We start from the raw sequence: 7,184 nt of genomic DNA on the forward strand, positions 1-7,184 counted from the left end.
TACTAATTTATCAAATGATACAAATAGAATCTGAGAAAACCTTAATACTATGATAAATTTGCCCATCTAATGATACAGGCACAATCTTAATTATTTTCTGTCTCTGTGCTCAAAGTATTTTGAGAATTCTGCATGACATCAATGTTCACCTGGAACGGTTTTTCTAATATTATTCATCAGCACATTCTATGCATGTTGAAACTCACACTTCCTCATTTCTTTCTACTTTCTACTCTTTAAAAACTCTAAAATACTTATTTACATATAATTTTTCTTGACAAATAGCAATTACACATTGTTATGGACTTCAGAGTGATATTTTGGTACATTTATACAATGCATAATCAGATCAGGTCACCTGGAATATGAACCACCTCCAATATTTTGTTTTCGAATATTTATCATTTCTTTCTGTTGGGGACATTCAGAACCTTCTCATTTTGAAATATCTATCAATTGTTCTCAACTGTAGTTATTAAACTTTGCTGTAGAACTCTAGAAGTCATTCTCCTCTTGCACTGTACCTCTGTACCTATTAACACTCCCCTTTCTCCCACATCTTCTGAAGCTCTGGTCACCAATTTCTGCTCTATCCTCCTATGAGATCGGCATTAGCACCCACATGTCTATCAGAGTGTGTGGTATTTTCCTTCTGTGCCTGACTTCTTCTTCTTCTTCTTCTTCTTCTTCTTCTTCTTCTTCTTCTTCTTCTTCTTCTTCTTCTTCTTCTCTTTGACTGTCAGAAAATATTTGCAATACACATGCTTGTTTACAAAATATACAAGGACTGGAAAACTCAACAATCATCATATAATGAAATTAAAAATTAATGAAATACATAAAGTGGTATATCAATGTGAGGATAGGGAGATAGGACCCTGACAGAGACTTATGAAATTCAGATACTGAAACTCACTCTGGAATTGGTAAATTGGGTAGGGGCAGGGCTGGGATGCGTCTCAGTGATAGAGTGCTTGCCTAGTATGCCTGAGGTCCTGAGTTCAATCCCCAAGCACCACAAGAAAATGGAATAGGGAAATCTACTGCCTCATCAGCAGGAAGCTGTGCTCTTGTGAGGGGGTGGGATCTGGAAGGGAGAGGAGGCCCTGGGAGGACTTGAGCCTCCAACCCCCATAACCAATTGGATCACTGGGGTATTCTCTTGGTCAGAGGACCCAAGTCTCCTGGTTAGTGTACAATGACTGATCTCTGTAAGAAGTGGGGCAAGGCTGTTCCCACTCACTGCAGTGATCTGAGGCTTGGGAATTTCTGGAGGGTTAGGGTGAAGTCACTGCTCTGGGGTCCCATCTCACTAGTTTCTGCCGCCTGACCCAGAAGACCAGTTGAAGCATCTAGCTGAGTGAAAGTAGGAAGGGGAACTTTAATGAATGCACCTATGCCAGGGAGGCAAGAGGCCTGACTTCCTGAGCCCTGCCTTGGCGTGCACAAAAGGGGACCGGAAGTCATAGGCAGTCCTGGGCAAATGGTGGCCAGGTTGGTGGTAATCTCAGGAGTGAACTGGCTGCCTGGGTGGTATATGAGCCCATCACAGGGTGTTTATCCACCAGACCTGTTCATGGCATCCAAGGGCTTCCCTAGAAAATGTCTCAGAGGCAAGTGAAGGCAGAGGTGCCGGGTGTCCTTCTCAGTTTTAGTGCCCATAGATGTTTAGGATCAAGTGAAGAGTCCTCCTCTTCAGTGAAAGCAGTCTTTGAGTCCTTGATATATTTTCACATGCTTTCTTTGTCCCTTAGTGATTTTTATGCACACATTAAATTTTTGTATTAATGGGCTTCAGTGTGATTGTACCATATACACATATGGTGTGCACTCTCTGAGTTCAAACCCCTTCCCACTGCATCCCACACACCCTTATGAAATTGTAATAATCACTAGTCTTTCTGGCTATACTTCTGAACTTCTTGATCAGCACTTGAAAAGAGAACATAAAGTACTGTCTTTCTGCTCCTGGATCACATAGCTTAACAAAATGTCCTACAGATTATGCTTTTTGTCATGGCTGAACACTGCACCATTGTGCATATGTAGCAGATTTTCCGTATCCAGTCTTCTGTCAGTGGGCTCTGGGCTGACCCCTTGTTTTAACTAGTGGGAATAGAGTTGCTATAAACATGTCTGTGTGGGTATCTTATTGACTTGCTGAAGACAACAGCCATGGATACAAGGCCAAGATGGGGTAGCCCAACCACGAGGTATATGTACTTTTAGTTATTTGAGTAAAATTCATACTGTTTTTTATACTGGTTCAATTAATTTACATTCCCATCAACAGTGAAAAAGAGTTTCATTTTTTCCCACATCCTTGTGTAGAAACAATCCATAGAATGTGAGAAAATATTGAACAATCTTTCATCTGACAGTGTTAATATTCAGCACATATGAGAAAATAGAAAATCATATAACAACCACAATAACACAAACTTTATTGTATTAAAAATGTGCGGATGACATGTATAGACACTTTCTAAAAGAAAAAATAAAAATGACCAAGAAACCCAAGAAAAACTGCATAATATCATCAGCTCTCCATTACATGCAAATCAAAGCCACAGTGCAATACCCTGTCTCCCCATTAGGATGGCTGTTGTCTATGAAAATGTCAGAAATGCAGGTGAGGATGTGGAGGTTGCTCACCATTCAAATGTGAATGAGCCATCTTTCGAAGCCTGGCTGCTGTGTTCAGAATAGACGTTTTCTTCTTAACAAATCTGAAACAGTTGAAGTCTCTTTTGAAACAGTTGAAGTCTCTTTTGTATGTGGGAGCAGGTGGAGAAGAGTTCAACAGACTTGGGTGATTTAGAAAGTTCACAGTCAGTGATGGTGGATCAGGAATGCTTGAGTCTCTTCTTGTCAAAATTGATTTTCTTTTGTATAACGTTTACAGTGGGTACTAGAAAGTGAAAACTCTCTGTGCATCGAAGGCACAAATTCCACCTTGACTTGCCATTTGCAAGGTGGACAGCAGCACAACTTTGGAAGCAACTTCTGGAACTCCACGGAACCAACACCTGCACATTGAGGGTGGAGAAAGCAGGCTCTGCTTTAAGACAACAAAATAGTCCCCTTCTGTACCTGTCTTACTTCACTCAGTACAATGTCCTCCAGTTCCACCATGTGACAGTGATCATGTTGCCATGTTTTAAAATAGAAAGAAGAGGGTGTTTGAATATTCTCACCAACAGGAAAGGATAAACATTGGAGGTAGTAGACTTCATAATATGTACAAGTATCAAAACATTGCTAGTTCATTGCAGGCACAAAGAATTATCATATCTCAATTGAAACAAGAAAAAGAGGTCACAATTACAGTTTGCATATAATTTCCTTTTGAAATTTACTTTTCACTCGCTCTATTTCACATGTGGGAGAATTTACAAATTCTAAGCCCTTGAAACAAGTGTACCATATCAAATAATTTAATGAACATATTAATTGTACAAATTCATGTGCAATTTCCCACTGGTTTCCATTGATTCTCAGATCTGAGAGTTACCATAGATTTGAAATACCCTAAGCTATTTTTATCTACGTTTGTGTTCTACTCTCACCTATGAGACTCAGGGTGTCCTGGCAGCTCTGATCCTACATCTCTTTCAGAGATACCTGTTCATGCAGAAATGGTCACATGGGGGACTGGAGTCAGAGGACATGCCAGGGTCCAGCCTTAGTAGGAGTCCATGGGTTCCACACAGGTAAACGGGGCGCAGGGAGACAGTGTCAGCGATGGATGGAGAATGAAAGACACAGACTCTAGTTCTGGTGCAATCAATCCCACTTTATTCTGGGGAAGGCAGGGTTTATATACATTTTTCTTCAGGCTATAATGGCAGTCATGTGGTTAATGTTAAAGAAGTTTCCAAAGCATAGGCAGAAAACAGCAACCTTACAGATTATCCTTACCTAATCACAATTGTTTTAAGAATATCTAACTATGTCAATGAGCTAATACAATGTTTATTTCCTTAATATCTAAACTCTCTGTGACCTAAGACTATTCTTATTACTCTCGCGGTTAAAGCGATAGACAAGTGATCTCATGTGACCATCTCTACTAGGTCCATCTGGTTAATATCTAAATTTCTGAGTTAAGGGCTACAGGAGGGCAGCGGTTCCAATGGTTATTGTGTACCAACATTTATTATAGGGGTGACATATTCTTTGCAGGAAGGAAGGAATGTTGTGAAACCTTATTCTCTTACCTCACCACCACACATAAACAAAACCATCCTTAGAATTTAACCAGCCTGTTGGAGACAAAGGCAGATCTATAACTATTTTCTCCAGAGGCTTTCAGGGACTCATTGCATGGTTGCAAAATTATTTTTAATTTTGTTAGTGGTAAAGACCCATTGTTTTTCAGATTGTAGGTAATATTTTCTGGAATTTTTGTTGTATTCCCTTCATCCCCTTAAGCAATCCATTCAGACTGAAATGAGTAATATATTATCAGAAAAACACAGCAGAAAAAACACCATGCTCCGGAGCAAAGCATCCAGCAATTCCTTTTAGGATGAGCCTTTGCAATCATCCTGCAGAGGATCTTTGTCAAGCACTGGATGGAATTCCAGATGCCCCCGCAAAGACAGAAGAGTGGCAGCCAGAAGGCCTGACCAGCAGTGGGGGGCACCCAGGCTGGGGAAGCCCAGGAGCTCTTGGCAGAATATTTGGAGCTGTGCAGGTGGGTGTGTCACCATGGTTTGACCTTTGAGACCATCATTAGCTTTGCAGGGAACTCAGGGGTCCCAGAATAATTGTGAAGACCTGGATATGAATTGTAGTTGCAACTCTAACATTTGAAATTTAGAATTCTGGCCCCTAAGTTCATGTGGAGAATTCTGAGGAGGATCTAGACAGAGTGTACCCATCTCCAGCATTTTATGGGTTCTCTGTGTGCCTGTGTGTGTGTGTGTGTGTGTGTGTGTGTGTGAGGGCACCTGGGCTCATCCTCTTACTGGAGTGCTAGAACACTGCCTCAACCTCTTGCCCTGCTTGTTCTTCCTCTTGGTGGCTCTGGCCCTTCCTCTAACACAAGTGTTCACAGACTGTGCTCGTGGCAACCTTGTTGGGCTCGTTTATTTCCTGGTTATCATGAATTCTCTGCCCTCCTCTGTGTTTTGACTGGTGAGTGGTGACTCCATTGGGAGGCAGAGTGAATTCTACTTCCCTGGGGTTGGAGTCAGACTTTGGTTGTTTCTGCTCTTGGAGGAACTTCCACAGATCTAAGGTGAGTTCTCTGGTGGCTGTGTCCCCAAGGGGCTCCTCTGACTCCTTTACGTGGCTACAGGAGTCTCCCTGGAGCTCTCCTTGGGCAGCTCCCAAGACTGTGTCTTCAGTCCCAAGAACTCTAGGTTCCCTGTCTAGTGACACACTCCCAATGTCAGGTTCAAGTTCACTCTTCTGGACATAAAAGTGGATATATGCACACTGACTCAGGACACAAGTAATGTCACAGGCCACTACCTTAGCATCGTCCATTTTATACCACTGGCCATTCTCAGCTTTTATGTAGCAATAGTAATGTCCACTGTGACAGCTCACCCCAGCATGGACCAGCATGGCATAGAGGGCACAGGCCAGCGGGCCACTGCTCTGCTGAGCCATGTATGGCTGCATGTCAAGACACTCAGGATAGAGCACCTGCTTAGCAATTTTGTCACCTGTGAGAACTGAGAACCATTTCAATACAAGCATGAGAAACTTTGAGGCAGTCTGCAGGCTCAAGGTCTTGCAGGCGGGCATCTTCTTCAGAAAAACACCACAGTGGTAGGCATTTTTCCCCTGTAGCCATTCAGGCTTCAACAACTGCTCCAAGGTTTGGTGCACACTCTGAGCTGCCAGGATGTCTGGGTTGATGTCCAGGTAGGGGTCAAAAGTGTCTGAAAGACTGTGGCAGCAGAGACACTTGATTTGCAATCTCTAGCATACCCCAAATATTTGGTGCATGAGGGTGATGTCCTGGGAGCCAGCACCTAGCTGCTTGTGCCCGCACAGACATGCTTTCTGCAGGGCCTTGAGGGTGAACAGCAGAAACTCATGGGCATCTTCCTGCTGCCATGTGTGGAAGCCAGCAGCCAATGCAGGCAGGGGCCGAATGACATCCCCAGGGTGGTGGAGAGCCTGTGTCATGGGAGCTTGCATCACACACAGCATGCAGACCCTGTGAGGAGGACAGGTTTGGGAGGGCTCCTGGGATAGCATGTCGTTGGCCAGAGGAGGGGGTGTATGTCACACACTGCAGAGCGGCATTCATGTAGCAAGTGTTTCCCATTTTCTTCAGCCCAGCACCAGCCCCAGAAGGTCTCTGCCAACTCAGATATAGTTTCTCCCTAGGAACCAGCTGTGTCCCCACAGGAGCCAAATCGTTATTCAAGCGTGCATTAGTGCAAGGTGACAATGGTGACTCTGCAGGTAGATAAAAACCCAAATGGACTTTAGTATCAGCTGCATTTGATGAACATGTAGGTTTCACAAAGTCATCAAACAGAGACTTACCTCCACAGTGGGGTGAAGCTGCCTCCATGTTTCCAGGAGCACTGATCACAGGGTTTCCCAGCTGGAATCTCAAGAGGAGGAAAGCTTCTTTTTCTGAGCTGGTCTTCAAATGACAGTCTTCTCGGAGTTTCTAGCCTTTTTACAGCTCAGCCTTTCCACCACACCCACTGACTCAGTGTCAGATCCACCAATCACCTCTAAGCACTTAAATGGATTAAGAATATTGGATGTGGCTGGTTCCCTTCTGGGAGAGACTCCTTGACTCCTTTCTCTGATTTGCAGATCCCAGGAGCATAGAATCTGATTCAATTATCAGGATTGTTCAGGAATATCCTGAGGTCTCCAGTTAGACAAAGCAAACCAACAAACCAACAATTTCTGGTAGTTCTGCTCGGTTGGTGTGATGGGAATACTTTTGAATTGGGTCTCAAAAAACATGGAAAATGAAGAATACAGGACAAAGTCTTGTTTGTTGTTTGGGTGTGTGCCCATTCTTTTAGCATTTGAGGCATGCACAGTTTCATATCAGTAATATTTCAAAGGGAGTACTGTTTGCATTTATTAAAAGTGTTTCTCCATTTTAAACCACTTTACAGAGAAAACAATACATTTCAATTCCTTGTCTTCTCAATGAACCAAGTCGTGTTGGAAGTTTTTCCTGATTCATTTCC

The 7,184-nt window shown here is 43.1% G+C and overlaps 1 pseudogene; it reads right to left on the reverse strand.

Moving 5' to 3' along the window:
• Window positions 1-4,961: 4,961 nt before the first annotated feature.
• Window positions 4,962-6,541, reverse strand: LOC124982242 (ubiquitin carboxyl-terminal hydrolase 17-like protein 6; annotated as a pseudogene).
• Window positions 6,542-7,184: the final 643 nt, after the last annotated feature.

The sequence above is a fragment of the Sciurus carolinensis genome, chromosome 4, assembly GCF_902686445.1.
Source record: "Sciurus carolinensis chromosome 4, mSciCar1.2, whole genome shotgun sequence".
NCBI classification, from domain to species: Eukaryota; Metazoa; Chordata; class Mammalia; order Rodentia; family Sciuridae; genus Sciurus; species Sciurus carolinensis.